This window comes from Chiloscyllium plagiosum, chromosome 9 (genome assembly GCF_004010195.1).
Source record: "Chiloscyllium plagiosum isolate BGI_BamShark_2017 chromosome 9, ASM401019v2, whole genome shotgun sequence".
Taxonomy (NCBI): Eukaryota; Metazoa; Chordata; class Chondrichthyes; order Orectolobiformes; family Hemiscylliidae; genus Chiloscyllium; species Chiloscyllium plagiosum.
The window spans coordinates 87,747,781-87,764,561 of record NC_057718.1 but is presented as its reverse complement, the minus strand read 5'-3'; the positions used below and the strand labels follow the sequence as shown (position 1 = coordinate 87,764,561).

The 16,781-nt window shown below is 40.6% G+C and overlaps 1 protein-coding gene and 1 long non-coding RNA gene across 3 annotated transcripts in view; one reads left to right on the top strand and one right to left on the bottom strand.

The window, feature by feature from the left end:
* The window catches only part of usta (uronyl 2-sulfotransferase a), an 89,215-nt gene that overhangs the window by 25,219 nt on the left and 47,215 nt on the right, over positions 1-16,781 (bottom strand). The gene's annotated exons all lie outside the window — the stretch shown is intronic.
* LOC122553037 overlaps positions 1-16,781 on the top strand; it is a 75,589-nt gene that overhangs the window by 51,415 nt on the left and 7,393 nt on the right. Inside the window, exon 2 of the long non-coding RNA XR_006312601.1 lies at positions 6,522-6,645. This is a non-coding gene — a long non-coding RNA (uncharacterized LOC122553037). The remainder of the gene's footprint in view (positions 1-6,521; positions 6,646-16,781) is intronic.

The following is a 16,781-nucleotide window of genomic DNA, read 5'->3' as shown; positions in this document are numbered from 1 at the left end:
AGCCACCAGATATTGGATCCCACATCACAACAATGCTCCATATTTAATAAAGTATGTTTCTTCATTTCACCTTTAGTTCTTACGTCAATGACCTTAAAACTAAGTCATCTGGTTACTGACCCTTCTCAAACTGGAAACAGTTTTCCCTTCTTTACTCCATTAAGATTATTAATGATTTTGAATGCCTCTGTCAAATATCCTGTTAAACGTTTCTTCGTGAAAATTAACCCTAGGTTCTCCAGTCTTTTCACACAGTTCAAGACTCTCAGGCTTTAGTACTATTTCTGTAAATCTCCTTTCTGGACTCAGCAAGACTTTGACATCCCTCCTTAAAGTAAGATGCCCATAATTGAACACAATGCTCCAGCTGAGGCCAGTAAGAATACATTTTGCTGTAGCTGGCCAAAAAAAAAGTACTTTACAAAGCCAAAAATATTTTCTAAGTAAAATGATCCCTAAATGCTACAAGCTTCCTTTTCACAGTCAGCAGTGTATGGAATGATCAAAGCTCGGATTTTACAAAGCAATTAAAAACTTCAGAAACAGTTCAGACACAGCAGCAACATTGCTGAAATTTATAATCAAGTTATTATCTCAGTCCTATTGTAAGATCTTGCAATGTATATGTTTGCTACAGTTTTCATATTCATTTAATATATTAGGCCCAGGGACCAAAGTCTGTGGATACTGAAAGGCAAGGAGAGAATCTGAGAAGTTTAGGGATAGAATCCCAGAGTTTAGTTAGCTGCAGATCGTGGAGGATAAATATCTGGGGTGGGCAAGAGGCTGGCACTGGGAGAATGCAGAGAACTCAGTGGGTTTTATGAGATTGGGAAGGTTAGGCCGTGGAATGATTGGCTGCAGAGTGAGAAGTTGTAAAGGCAGATGTTTTTGGAGGAGGCATTGTGTCAATGGAGATGTGTTGAGTTGTCCAGCTGTCTCTCTGTCCTTTGGATTTCCAGAAACTCCTCTTTTAGTTTTGTTATTCTAATACAAAAGGATTGTCCAGCAATACTTTACATGATGAATCATCTTTGTACTGCAGTTACGGTTGCAGGTAAATGATGTAATTCTATATCTGTAAGACCCCAAGCAGAATGAGCTTGCCAGTCAAAACGACCTTATTGAAACACTATATTATTCGGGGACCTTACAAGCTAGATGCAGAGAGGTGGCAAGCTCTTGGAAGCGGGTCTAGGAACAAAGGGCATAATATCAAAGAGTCACCTATTTATGACAGATGAGGAGGATTTTTTTTGCTCGGAGGGTAGTCATCTGTGGAATTATTTATTGCCGAAGACTGTAGAGGCGGAGTCATTAAGTATATTCAAAACTGAGATAGATTGTTAATCAGTAAGGGAATCAAAAGTTATGGAGGTAAGGTAAGAAAGTGAAGTTGAAGGTTATCAAATCAGCCATGATCTCATTGAGTGGCAGAGGAGAGTCGATACGCCAAATGGCTTACTTCTACTCCAATGTCTTATGGTCTTATTTCAGAAGGAATGAAAAGGAGATATAATTTAGATTAAACTAATATTTTAAAAAGAACAGAAAGAGAGACAGTACTGTCTGCAATAATAGGAAAGACCAACAAATCAGAGCCAAAGACCAGACTGAAGAACATGCAATCATCTTGACCTCAAGTGCTCAACATATGATCCAACCTCCTCCTAAAATCTCGAGCATCAGATGCCAAGCTTCAGCCAATTCAATTCACTCCATGTGATACCAAAAAATATTTCAGCATATTGGCTGCAGCAAAGGCTATAGGCCTCAACAACATCCTGGTTGCAGTGCTGAAGAGTTGTGCTTCAGAACTAACCATGGTCTATTGCCAAGCTGTTTTAGTACAACTCCAAAACTGGTATGTGGCCAGCAATGTGCAAAATTATCCAATTATGTCTTGTGTACAAAACGGATGACAGATCTCTTCTAATTATTGCCCCATTAACCTCCTCTCAGTAAACAAGGTGGTGAAATAAACAGTCCTACCATCAGCACTGTACAACAGTAATCAATATTGGCCAAGTAGTTAACTGAACCAGCCGCAAAAATTGTGTGACTACAAAAGGCTGGGAATTCTGCAGCAAGTAACTCACCCAAAAGCATGCCTACCAAACAAAGCAAACACGAGGTACTATCTTAGCTAACTACCCTTACTCAAACACACCATGCACACAAGGGGTGGCGCAGTGGTTAGCACTGCTGCCTCACAGCGCCAGGGGCCAGAGTTCAATTCCGATCTCGGACAACTGTCTGTGTGGAGTTTGCACATTCTCCCCATGTCTGCATGCGTTTCCTCCGGGTGCTCCGGTTTCCTCCCACAGTTCAAACTTGTGCAGGTTAGGTGAATTGGCCAAGCTAAATTGCCTGTCGTGTTAAGTGCATTAGTCAGGGTTAAATATAGGGGAATGGGTCTAGGTGGGTTACTCTTCGGAGGGTTGGTGTGGACTTGTTGGGCCGAAGGGCCTGTTTCCACACTGTAGGGAATCTAATCTTAAACATGAATTAACAGGAAAATTTTGATCAATTATAAATAATAAATGGCAGATAAACTAAGACAGATCTTTTATGAATTGTGTGTCAATCTCAATCACAAAATCTCCAAAACTTTTTTCACAAACAATTTCAGCTCCCCTCCTAGCATTTAGGCTAAATCCCAGCCAACGGTAATGCAGTAGTGCATAACCAACTAGAGATCTATAGACATGTCTTTCAGTAAACATAGCAGGTTTGCATAATGTCAACTCTGCTTACTAGAGTCTGAATGGTTTAGATCCACCATTGTTACCTTTAAGTAAAAGAAAGAGCTGCAGAAATTCTAATCTGATTTATCTAATCTGCCTATTCTCAGCTTCTGGATCTTGTTGCCATTTTCTTCATTTACCTGCATTGCACCACTGGGTTCATCATCTGAGCTCTGATGGCTTTATACCCTTTTATATGGTTTCAACCATATTCAGTCTCATCAGGATTTTTGGTTTCCAATTGGATTCAAAAGAAATTGGATGGGTAAGTTCAATTTCTCAGTTCCCCTCATCAGAGTCTGTCTCTAAACACATATGCTTTGAAACCACAGATTCCATCATGTGAGTTCCAACAACACTCAAGAATCTCAACAATTTCAAGGACAAAGCAGCTAACTTGACTGACACCCCAACTACTACTAAACATTCAATTCCTCCACCACATTGGCACACAGTGGCAGTCAATGCAGTATACAATGCATTCCAATAACACATCCTTTGACAGCACCTTCCAACCAGTTTTACCACCTGGAAAAGCACTGGCAGATGTGTGGGAGCACCGCCACTTGCAAATTCCTCTAACTCGCACATTAATCCGGTTTCACTTTTGTTCAGCTACAATACTGGAATTTCCTCCTGAATTACACAATATGTATTTCCAATGCATGGGCTGCTGCAGATCAAGGAGGCAGCTCCCAATAAACTTCTCAAGGAAAAATACAAGATGGGCGATGGATCTTAATCATCAGCAAATGTACTTCCCATGAATATATAACAAAAACACACAAATGAGAGACTTCATAATGTATACGGAAAAGAAGAGAAACTAAGGTTCCTTTCATCAGGAGCAGATCTGATAAGAGTTCATACTTATCAGGATTTTGATAAATTAATTGATCAAATTATTTCTACTGATTGATAAATAATTAAAATGGGGTCATCTTTAAGATGACCAAATAGGGGCATGACACCAGGTTATAGTCCTTCTCAGGTGAAGTCTTCACCTGACGACAAAGCAGCACTTTGAAAGCTTGTGATTTCAAATAAACCTGTTGGACTATAACTTGGCGTCATTAGACTTCTGACGTTTTCTACTCCAGTCCAACACAGGCACCTCCACATAAAAATGAGGAAATCAGATGGTTTTTTAATGGATCGTATAGAACTCCAAAACAACAATGACAAGTTGGTGGAGCGTGCGAATGGCTGGCAGATGAGGTTCAATGTAGAGAAGTGGGAGGTGATGCACGTTTGTCAGAAGAACATTGAAAGACAATATAATATAGGGGGTACTTTTCTACAGAAATATCAGAAGCAGAGAGACCTGCGTGTATATGTGCAGAGACAGCAGGACAAGTGGAGAGAGCATTTCATAAAACATACAATCTTCTTGGCTTATTGATAAAACAGAGTACAAGAGCAAGGAGATAATATTGAACTTGTACAAGACACTTGTTAAGATCTCAGCTGAAATAATGTGGACAAGTCGCAAATGCCACATTACAAAAAAGAAGTGAATGCATTAGAGAGACTGCAGAAGTGATTTATAAGAATGGTTCCAGGAAAGAGAAACTTCAGGTATGAAAATAGAGTGAAGTTGGGACTGCTCTCCTTGAAAAGAAGGCTGAGAAGAGATTTGATAGAGGTTTTCGAAACCATGAATGGGCTAGATAGAGCAGATAAGGGAGAACTGTTCCTGCTCACACAAGAAAAAAGGAACAAAAGACATAGATTTAATGCGATGTGCGAACGAATGAAAAGTGATATGAGAAAATAACTTTTTCGCACAAATAGTTAGGGTATGGAATGCACTGCCTGGAAATATGCTGGAGGCAGGTTCGATTGAGGCATTCAAGAGGCATTGAATGATTATTTGAGTATAAATAATGTGTAGAGTATGGAGAAAAGCATACATTTGGCACTAGGTAATAGAACCAGTGCAGGTGATAGGCTGAATGGCCTCCTTCCGTGCCGTGACAAATCTGTCATGCAAACGTTGTTAGGAAAGGAATACCCTACCAGTAATAGCGGTGGAAATGAAATCCAGCATACTTTTTAATAGAGAAGTGAAGAAATGCTCAAGAAAGGTATGCGCAAAATCCAATTATTATGTAGCTGAGGAAAATGCTGCCACCAAAGCATAGGTTGAAATCCAGCAATAAATGAAAGCAAGCTTCAATCTGAAGTAACCACTTTCCAAAACAATGAACAGGAATGATTTGATGGAGCTATGTTACATAGGGTTGTACAGAGAAACAGGCCATTTGTTCAACAGGTTTGGGCTCATGATCAAATTCCACACAAGCTTCATTCCGTCTTATTTAACCTAACATAATTATATCTTCCCGATCCTTTCTTTCTCATATTTATTGAACTTTCCTTACATTTATTTATTCCAGTATCTATTTCATGTCATTGCAAGTTCCATCTTCTCATCAATACTGAACTTACTACAGTCCTGAATTTTGCGCAGCTAAACCCGAGATACTATCTCCCTCCCACCGCCTCCTCTAACCAGAAGGATTCTGTACAGTAAAGTTTTTTCTTTTCTTTTATATATTTAAGTGCATTGTTTGGTTTTAGTTAGTTGAGTTAAAGCTAAGGCTTACAATGTCAGGGGACCTCAGATCTGTGGGATGTGCCTCTTGCTTGATGTGGGAGCTCAGAGACGTGGCTGATGTCCCTGACTCTTACATTTGCAAGAAGTGTGTCCAATTGCAGCTCTTGTTTGACCGTATGACGGCTCTGGAACTATGATGGACTCACTATGGAGCATCTGCGATGCTGAGGAGGTCGTGGATAGCACGTTTAGTGAATTAGTCACACCGCAGATTAGAATTGCTGAGGGAGACAGTGAATGGGTGACCAAAAGGCAGAGAAAGAGTAGGAAGGCAGTGCAGGTGTCCCCTGCGGTCATCTCCCTCCAAAACAGGTACACCATTTTGGATACTGTTGGGGGAGATGGCTCATCAGTGGAGGACAGCAGTTGCCAGGATCATGGCACCATGGCGAGCTCTACTGTTCAGAAGGGTGGGACAAAGACTCATAGGGCCATAGTCATAGGAGATTCTATTCTAAGGGGAGTAGGTAATCGGGTTCTGTGACTGGAAAACAAGACTCCCGGATGGCATGTTGCCTCCCAGGTGCTCAGGTCAGGGATGCCACCGATCGGCTGCAGAACGTTCTAAATGCGGCCGAACCAAAGTCTTGTACGATTTTAACATGACCTGCCAGCTCTTATACTCAATACCCAATCCGATGAAGGCAAGCATACCACATGCCTTCTTGACCACTCTATCCACCTGTGCAGTCACCTTCAGGGTACAATGGACCTGAATACCCAGATCTCTCTGCTCATCAATTTTTCCCAAGACTCTTCCATTTACAGTATAGTTCGCTCTAGGCTTGGAGGGCTGAAGGGCCTGTTTCTGGGCTGTAAATGTTCTTTGTTCTTTATTTGAGGCAAATAGAAATGATTAATAATTGAAATGTTTAAGATCTGCACAAGCTCAGGAAATAGGTAAAGAAACAAAACTATATTTAAAAGACAGAGAAAGACCATTGAGGATATCCCATGTCATGTTGAAACAATGAAATATGACTCCCCATAAAGCACCACTCTGTCAGCAGTCAAGTAATGTCATGAGGAAGGGAAAAGAAAAAGGCTAATTCAATGAGGACAAATAATTAAAAGACTCAGCATTTTGATCAATGAAGATTATTGAAAAGGAGTTTCAGGAAATGCAAAATAACTGCAAATTGTATCACCAACAGGAGTTATACCTGCCCAATTACATGAATGTACAAGATCCCATGGCACAAGCAAAGCAGAGGAGCAATCCTGGCATCTTAGATCATATTTAGCCCTCAAAACAGCATGATTACAACAGATTATCTGGTGAGTAAATTGTTCTTTTTGAAATCTGGCTGTTACAGTGTTGGCTGCCTTATTTCCTATATTATAAGAATGACTGCACTTGATTGCTTTTGAAGTATTCAAAGATTTTAAAATGTGTTCTTTAAATTCAAATTATATTCCTTTTTCCACTGCTACCATCTTTGGGCTTTCTTTATCTGAACATCCAGATCTAGAAATCCCATTACCTTTCACCATCCTTCCTGTCCCAAACACCTCAAGCTCTTAAACTCTGACCTCCGTCATATCTATGTTGTGACCATTCTCACATGGTTGAACAACCACCTCCCAGTGCCCTAATACATGACATCCAGAGCACTCTTATTACTCTCTTATCCTTGTAGGAGCAAATTACTGCAGATGGTGGTATCTGTAATGAAAACAATGCTATCTGACCTGCTGTGATCTCCAGCATTTGTTGTTTTCAGTACTCTCTTGTCCTTCCTTAACCCTAACACCATCCCAACAATGCTGAGACAATACCCCTGGCTCCAATATGCCAGTTCATCTGCAACCAGAAGCATTTTTTTAAAAGGTATGATGTAAATTAACAGCGTAGTTAAATAAAGTAGCAATGCCACTGAAAATGCACTCAGAATCTTATAATAATATAAAACAAAGAAGTACGGATGCTGGAGAATTGCTGGTGCAACTCAGAAGATCTGGCAGCATCTGTGGGGAGAGAGCAGAGTTTTGAATCAGGTGACTATTCACCAGAATTCTTGTGAAGAAAGGTCACGGACCAGAAACATTTACTCTGCTTTCGCCCCATAGATGCTGCCAGACATGCTGAGTTTTGCCAGCAATTGCTGTTTGAGAATCTTACAAGATGGCTCCCAGAAGTCATTTGGCTGCTTCTGTTGATTCATGACTGCCAAAAGCAGACAGACTGATATGTAATCTCCATATCAACTGCCGAGGAGACATTGAGAACTGGATCAACACTTGGACAATACAATGAGTTCTTCTAAAGGAATAAGAATTCAAAATTTCTGGAAGAACACAAGATTGGAAGAGCACTCCAAGACATCCCAGAGTAACTACCCTTTTTTGCCTGGTGAAAAAATGAGACTCAATATTAACGTGGCAGCCATTTTTGCTCTGGTTGTGATGAGAGAGACTGAGAGCTACCAGTGTGGACAGAATTCCAAGACGAATTTGCAGTGACACCACTGAAGAGAAGTGTTCTCAAAAGAAGATAGAGGAAAGTAAACCAGCGAAAGGACTGCAGTGCTTAACAGGCTACCAAGGGCCATAACCTGCAGTGACACAAAAGTAAAATAGAGGAGCCTTTACTCCCTCCAGAACGGTCCTACTCAGTCCACCCTTAGGAGGATCGCCAACTATTCAACCACAGAAGCCATTGCAGCTGCTGACTTCAAATTTTCAAACCCTTCATCTTTGGACAAAAAAAACCTTTCAAGCAATCGAAGCCTGCAACAATAACAAAGACTGATCCTAATTTCATCTTTATTAACTGTTTTTTGTTCCTATCAAATTTTAATCTTTTTATCTTTATTTTTAACAAATAACAGTATCTTTTTTTTAAACTAGTGACTTTCAGCGACAGTCGCATAATTAATTTATGCTGTGTTTAAAGCATAATGCTATGCAGCTGGTTCTTTTAAATTAAAATATTCAAAAGAGTAAAAAGAGACACTCTTGATGTGCATTGATTGTTCCCTTAATCTTGAGCCAGGTTGCCCAGGTTCAAGCCCTATCTGTTCCACAGTTGTGTAATAGCATTTCTGAACAGGTTGATTAGAAAATAGATTAAAAAATACAAAAGAGTAAAAGGGGATTAAATGAGCTATATCAATTTACTGTTCATGAGCCACTGTGAAGATAACCTTACTGAATTATTTGAAGAATGAACAAAATAGGCATTTTAGGGCAATGTAGTAAGCATAATATATTGAATTTTTAAAAGACCTTGGGTAAGGCAAGACTGAGTTGAATCAGGCAACCAAATAGAAGGATAGCAAACTGGGTACAAAAAACAAACAGTACTGTTTAATGATATTTACTCATACTGATAAGATTGGAAATCTTGTTTCCCAAGCATCAATGCCAAGAGAATTGCTGTTTCCTATTTACATTAAGAGACACACACACTTATGCGGACAGTGTAAGATGGTCATTCAATGGGAAATTCACAAAAACCTTCTTTGCCCAAAGACTGATTAAAGTCATAAAGAGGCAGGGTAACTATCATTTAAGGGATGCCAGATAAACACACAAGACAGAAATAAAGGATATTCGATGGGAATGAGATGGACAACTTTGTAAAAACTAAAAGAACTGCAGATGCTGGAAACCAGAAACAAAAAACAGAAATTGTTGGAAAAGCTCAGCAGGTTTGGCAGCACCTGTGCAGAGAAAGCAGAGTTAATGCCTCAGTGACCCTTCCTCAGAAGAATAAACCTGTGCTGAGCACCACTGGGCAAACTAATCTGATTTTTGTTCTATAAATACTAATCTACAATATGATACTGCCCTACCAAAAGAATTGTCGAGCTGTGCAATGGAGTCACGATGCTATTCAGAGTTGAAATGTCATGATATTTGTTAAGACTCTCTGAGCTAGCACTACAATGCCAGCTGCAGATCAATTGGTACAACTCTCAGCCACAAAGTTGAGTGTTTGTGTGCCTCAACAGAGATGTGAGCACATAAATCTAGGATTACAGTTTCTAGATTTAGGAAAGGTTGTAGCAGACTGGAAACTAACAAATATAACACCTCCATTCAAGGTTTGGAGGCCAAACACAGGAAATTATTAATTTAGCTAAACATCTGTCAGGGATGTGTTAGAATCAATCATTAAAGAGATTAAAGAGAAATGAATGATTGGGAAAAACCCAAGGTAATCAAAGTGTCAGTGTAGTTTTGTCAAATCATGTTTGCTGAATTTATTGGAGTTCTTTGCTATGGATAAAGGAGAACCTATAGATATACTATACATGGTTTCTAGAAGACATTTGATAAGGTGCCATGTCAAAGGCTATTGCGGAAAAGAAAAGGTCAAGTGTAAGGGATAACATGAGGATGGTCAGAAGATTGATTAGCTGGTAGAAAGCAGACGGTATGCACAAAATGGGTAATTACTGGATTGGTAGGATGTGGCAAGCAGAGTCCTGTAGGGGTCTCAACTTTTTACAAGTTAAATAAATAAATTAAATTAGGGAAGCAAAGTCACAATCGTTAAATTCAGGGATGATACCATTGAAGTTTAGAAGAATTATGGGCGATTTGAGTTATGTGAATCAGATCCTGAATGGTCTTCACAGGAGGACATAGAAATTATGTTTCCACTTGTAGGTCTATCCAGAACTAAGTGGCTCAGGTTTAAAAGCAGGGTAATCTTTCAGGACAGAATTGAGATTTGTTTTCTCCAAGGATTGAGAAACTTTGTAACTGTGTCAGAAGGTGGTGGACCCTTCAGTGATCAAATCCCCAGGCTTTCATGAGAACAACATCTTTTTATTTATTGAGTAAAATTAGAAAGAGCTGTTTTAAAACCGGAGCTTATAAGGACAGCTTACATTTGAAAGTAAGTAATTTGGCATCTACACTAGCCACTGTGTAAAAAATAAAAAGTAAAAATGCGTGACCAAGCAGTAATCGAAGTTTGAGTTGCAGGAGGGGAGGGGAGAGAGAGGGAGGGAGGGGATGGGAGTGACAGAGAGAGAGGAAGGTTTCGGAGGGATAGAGAGGGAGGTTTGGGAGGGATAGAGAAAGAGAGGGATGGAAGAGAGAAAGAGAGAGACTTGTAATAGTCATTCTTGTTCAGTAAAGAAACTTGGTCCGTGCCTTCTATCAAAATAGGTCTGAAAGTGAGGTAACCACAGGAACTTTGCATACTTTACAAAGCTTCAACTTTCGTGACAAATCTGGAAATACTGAGACTCGAATTCTGGCACATTACCTCTGCAAATAATAACACCTAGGAATCCTTTCCCCAAGCCTCTGCCTCTCTGTTCCTTTGAAACATCCTCATAACTAACAATTTCCCTGTCTTATGTTGCTTGATTGATAATTTGACAATTTTGTGATAACTCTCCTTGAGAAATTTTTACCATGTTAAAGGTTGTTATATAAATGAAATATATAATGTTGGTTTGCATTAATGGGAATTTAGTGTCACAGATTAGAAGTCAGCTGAAGAACTGAAGCAGAGAAATGTAGCTATAACCAAAGAAGGGTGCTTATAAACAGTGGCGTCACTTTTGGGATCATGGCACTTCCCTCTCTATGTTTCAAGCTCTATTACTTCCAATGTTCACGTTTAAAACAGACAGTTGTGTATCTTAATTAAAATACAAATCAGCAATTAAACTGGTATTCGTGCAAATAGTTAAAGTTTCTAAGTTGCTTGTTATGTCTTAGTTTCTGTTTATATTTGGAGTGAAAACAACTGTTTGAGATGTTGAACACATGAATTATACATTGAAATGTCATTTTTTTCCAATTTTAAAATAGATTTATCTATAAAACAGAGGCAAGCATTTCAGACTTGAAGTATCTTAGAAATTGAATTAGCCCAAAAAATCGTAAGAAACCTCCACTGATGGAGGTTTCTAATCTGATGGCTGCTAATAATGTAATTTCGTTCCTCTGCCCCTGCCCTGCCCTGTGTGATTCAAATTATGAAGTATTCCTTATTGAACAATGCTTCCCATGTGAGCCAACAAAGTGAGAGGGACTGAAAGTCAGCCAGACCTTGGTCAGGCATACAGTCTGTAAATTTAGAGGTTAGTTCAGATTGTGGTTCAGGCAGCTGTGCTTAACACTGCCAGTTTATGGTGATCAGCATGTAGAATGGTTAAATCCTGCTCATACCAATGTACCAACTGTAATCGATAGGAACTGTAATGTAATGTCCTTTTAAATAAATGAACAAACGAGTATGGTGCAGTTGTAGGAAACGTAAAGTCAACAGGCAGATGAAACCAAAAACAGGCAGTGCAGTTAGCTGTACAGATGATGGCTGGAGAAGAATAGAGTTAGGTATTATATGGAAAGTATTGCAGAGATTTGTGAACATATATATTTTTATTCTGCAAAGACAGTAGACACATACTAACTGTAAAACTTGAAAAGAACTTAAAATTCAGGGGTGCAAATGCAAAGAACTTAACAAGTAGGAGGGCCTATATTAAAGTGTAGAAATTAAGGTAGAGAATACTAATGTAGAAGTTATATTAAATCTAGACAGATAATTGGATATCCAAATTTCTTTGAGTCAATTTTGTGCTCTCCTTCCTGCCAATTGCCTCCAACACCTTTTGTCCTGGTTCCTACTCAATTTCAGTCTGGTGTTTTTCTAATGATTTGGAGGTTATTCAACCTACCAACTTGCTTGGAATATTTATATGATTGCCCTTATTCTTTTAGCCTAATCTGAAGACATTTATTTTCCAGTGCTCTTGGTCCTAATCAGAAACCTGTCATTCTTTTTCTCTTTACAAGAAAACTTTTATAATTCAAGATTTTCTGTTTTACAAATTAAATATTGTAATTCATCACAATCCCTCACTACGTTGCTAAGGAATTCATCACAATCAATGTTTCCAATTCATCCATCTCTTACTTGGCAATTCTATAGTTTATGACTAAAACCTAGCCAGTTCCTGGGGGGAAAAGAAATCAGGAAGGGGTCTTCACAGTATCCTGGAATGAAAAGTTCCAGAGTTCTAAATGTTCCTGGTTCTTGTTATACGCATGCTCATGCTTCTAAAGGTTTCAAAATGCTCATCTAAATTGTATCTTCACTTTCAACCTTTCTCTTTTCCATTACCATCTTTCCTACTCTCTCTAGCTCATTTATCATCTTGAGACCTCTCACCTTCAATACAATTCTGAAGGAATTCTGCAGCAAATAACTCACTTATGTCTGTCCCAAAACCTGCCTGCCATCTCCAGGGCAGGCTTTGGGGAATGGAATACTTGTTATGGAATACTCTCCACTTACCTAGATCTGTGCTGCTCCAATGTTCAAGAAGCTAAACACCATTAAGGGAAAAGCAGTCTACTGAGTGCATCCTCCCACCAGCAGTGCAGTGGCAATAATACGCACCACAAACTATTATAGTTTGTCAAGCCTCTTTCAAATCCTGTGACTTACATTACCCAGGAGGACAAAGCAGATGCATGACAACACCACAATCTGCAGGTTCCCTTTCAAGTCCTAAACCATCCTGATTTCCAAGTGTATCATCATACCGTCACCAATTTTGAGTCAAAAATCCTGGAACAATTGAAAATTAGCATGGAGGCAGAGCCGAGGAATCAGACATCATGCAGAGCCCTGGTAATAGGGGACTCCATAGTGAGAGGGACTGAAAGGGGTTCCTGCGGCAACAGGCAGGATTTGAGGATACTGTGTTTCCTTCCTGATGCCAGGATTCAGGACGTCACCAACAAAGTGCAGGGAATACTCAAGGGTGAAGGTGAAGAGCCAGAGGTGGTGATGCATGTCGGCACAAATGACATTGGAAAGAAGAGGAGGGGCATTCTATAGCGAACATCAGAGAACTCGGAAGAAAGCTGAAAAGCAGGACTTCCAGGGTGGTTATCTCCGGCTTGCTTCCAGTTCCTCGGGCTGCAGAGGGCAGGAACAGGGAGATAATGGACTTGAATGCGTGGCTGCGGAAAGCAAGGATCTCAATTCTTGGATCACTGGGATATGTTTTGCGGTGTGAATAAATTATACAAGAGGGCTGGGTTGCACCTTAATAGGTGGGGGAACCAGCATTCTGGCAGACAGGCTTGCCACTGCAATACAGGTGTGTTTAAACTAAGTAGTGGGGACGGGGTGGGGGGTGGGGACGGAGGGGTCAAACTGGAAATTTAAGGAGGAAGTTAAAGGGAAAGTGAGAATAAGAGAAGTTAAGAAAGACAACAGAATCAACGGAGCAGTAAACTCAAGAAGGGATCATACAGTACATTCAAGTGAAATAGGGATTGATAGGAAGGGTGAGGGGAGTAACAAATTAAAAATATTATATATGAATGAACAAAGCATAAGAAATAAGGTGGATGAGCTTGAGGCTCAGTTGGAAATTGACAGGTACGATGTTGTGGGGCCAACTGAGACGTGGCTTCAAGTGGACAGTGCCTGGGAAATGAATATTCAAGGCAATACGTGCCATTGAAAGGACAGACCGACAGGCAGAGGGGGTGGGATGGCCCTTTTGGTGAGGAATGATATTCAGTCACTTGTGAGGGGGAACATCGAATCAGGAGATGTAGAGTCAGTATGGATAGAGCTGAGAAATTCTAAGGGTAGAAAGACCCTAATGGGAGTTATCTCCAGGTTCCAAACAGTAGTCTGGATGTAGGGTGTAAGTTGAATCAGGAGTTGAAATTGGCCTGTCACAAAGGTATTACTACAGTTGTTATGGGGGATTTCAACCTGCAGGTAGACTGGGAGATGGATCCCAAGAAAGGGAGTTTGTGGAGTGCCTCCAAGATGGATTCTTAGAACAGCTTGTACTGGAGCCTACCAGGGAGAAGGCAATTCTGGATCTGGTGTTGTGCAATGAACTGGATTTGATCAGGGACCTCGAAGTAAAGGAGCCATTAGGAGGTAGTGACCATAATATGATAAGTTTTAATCTGCAATTTGAGAGGGAGAAGGGAGAATCGGAAGTGTCAGTATTGCAGTTGAACAAAGGGAACTATGGAACTATGAGGGAGGAGCTGGCCAAAGTTCAATGGTTCAATACCCTAGATGGATGGCAGTGGAACAACAATGGCAGGTATTTCTGGGTATAATGCAGAAGGTACAGGATCAGTTCATTCCAAAGAGCAAGAAAGATCCTAAGGGGAGGCAGGGGCAGCCGTTGCTGATGAGGGAAGTTCAGGACTGTATAAAGATAAAAGAGAAGACGTATAACATAGCAAAGATGAACGGGAAGCCGGAGTACTGGGAAACTTTTAAAGAGCGACAGAGGGTAATTAAAAATGCAATATGCAGAGAGAAAAATGAGGTACGAAGGCAAACTGGCCAGAAATATAAAGGAGGATAGTAAAAGCTTTTTTAGGTATGTGAAAAGGAAAAAAAAATGGTTAAGACTAAAATTGGGCCCTTGAAGACAGAAACGGATGAATTTATTATAGGTAAAAAGGAAATGGCAGGAGAGTTGAATAGATACTTTGGATCTGTCTTCACTGGGGAAGACACAAGCAATTTCCCAGATGTAATAGTGGCTGAGGGACCTAGGGTAATGGATGAACTGAAGGGAATTTATATTAGGCAGGAAATGGTGTTGGATAGATTTTCAGAACTAAAGGCTGATAAGTCCCTGGGACCTGATGGTCTGCATCCCAGGATACTTAAGGAGGTGGCTCTAGAAATCGTGGACACATTGGTAATCATTTTCCAATGTTCTATCGATTCAGGATCAGTTCCTGTGGATTGGAGGGTGGCTAATGTTGTCCCATATTTCAAGAAGGAGGGGAGAGAGAAAACAGGGAAATATAGACCAGTTAGCCTGACATCAGTGGTGGGAAAGATGCTGGAGTCAATTATAAAAGATGAAATGACGACTCATTTGGATAACAGTGACAGGATGGGTCAGATTCAGCATGGATTTACAAAGGGGAAATTGTGCTTAACTAATCTTCTGGAATTTTTTGTGAATGTAACTATGAAGATGGACAAGGGAGAGCCCATGGATGTAGTGTACCTGCACTTTCAGAAAGCCTTTGATAAAGTCCCACCTAAGAGATTAGTGAGCAAAGTTAGGGCACATGGTATGGGGGCGCAAAATACTGACTTGGATTGAAAATTGGCAGGCTGACAGGAAGGAAAGAGTAGTGATAAAAGGGTCCCTTTTGGAATGGCACGAGGTGACCAATGGGGTACCACAAGGTTCGGTGCTGGGACCGCAGCTGTTTACAATATACATTAAGTATATACATGAAGGTATTGAAAGCAATTTTGGCAAATTTGCTGATGACACAAAGCTGAATGACAGGGTGAAATGTGAGGAGGATGTTATGAGAATACAGGGTGACTTGGATAGGCTAGGTGAGTCGACAGATGCAGATTAATGTGGAAAAATATGTGGTTATCTACTTTGGTGACAAGAGCAGGAAGGCAGATTACTATCTAAATGGAGTCAAGTGAGGTAAAGGGGAAGTACAACGAGATCTAGGTGTTCTTGTACATCAGTCAATGAAAGCAAGCATGCAGGTACAGCAGGCAGTGAAGAAAGCATGCTGGCCTTCATAACAAGAGGAATTGGGTATAGGAGCAAAGAAGTCCTTCTGCAGCTGTACAGGACCCTGGTGAGACTGCACCTAGAGTACTGTGTGCAGTTTCCGTCTCCAAATTTGAGGAAGGATATTCTGGCTATTGAGGGAGTGCAGTGTAGGTTTACGAGGTCAATTCCCAGCATGGCAGGACTAACATATAGAGTCATAGAGATGTACAGCATGGAAACAGACCCTTCAGTCCAACCAGTCCATCCCAACCCAATCTAGTCCCACCTGCCAGCACCTGGTCAATATCCCTCCAAACCCTTCCTATTCGTACACCCATCCAAATGCCACTTAAATGTTGCAATTGTACCAGCCTCCACCACATCCTCTGGCAGCTCATTCCATACACGTACCACCCTCTGCGTGAAAAAGCTGCCTCTTAGGTCTCTTTTATATCATTCCCCTCTCACCCTAAACCTATGCCCTCTAGTTCTGGACTTCCCGACCCCAGGGAAAAGACTTTGTCTATTTATCCTATCCATGCCCCTCATAATTTTGTAAACCTCTATAAGATCACCCCTCAGCCTCCGACACTCCAGGGAAAACAACGCCAGCCTGTTCAGCCACTCCCTGTAGCTCAGATCCTCCAACCCTGGCAACATCCTTGTAAATCTTTTCTGAAACCTTTCAAGTTTCACAACATCTTTCCGATAGGAAGGAGACCAGAAACGTACGCAATATTCCAACAGTGGCCTAACCAATGTCCTGTACAGCCACAACATGACCTCCCAACTCCTGTACTCAATACTCTGACCAATAAAGAAAGGCATACCAAACGCCTTCTTCACTATCCTATCTACCTGCGACTCCACTTTCAAGGAGCTATGAACTTGCACTCCAAGGTCTCT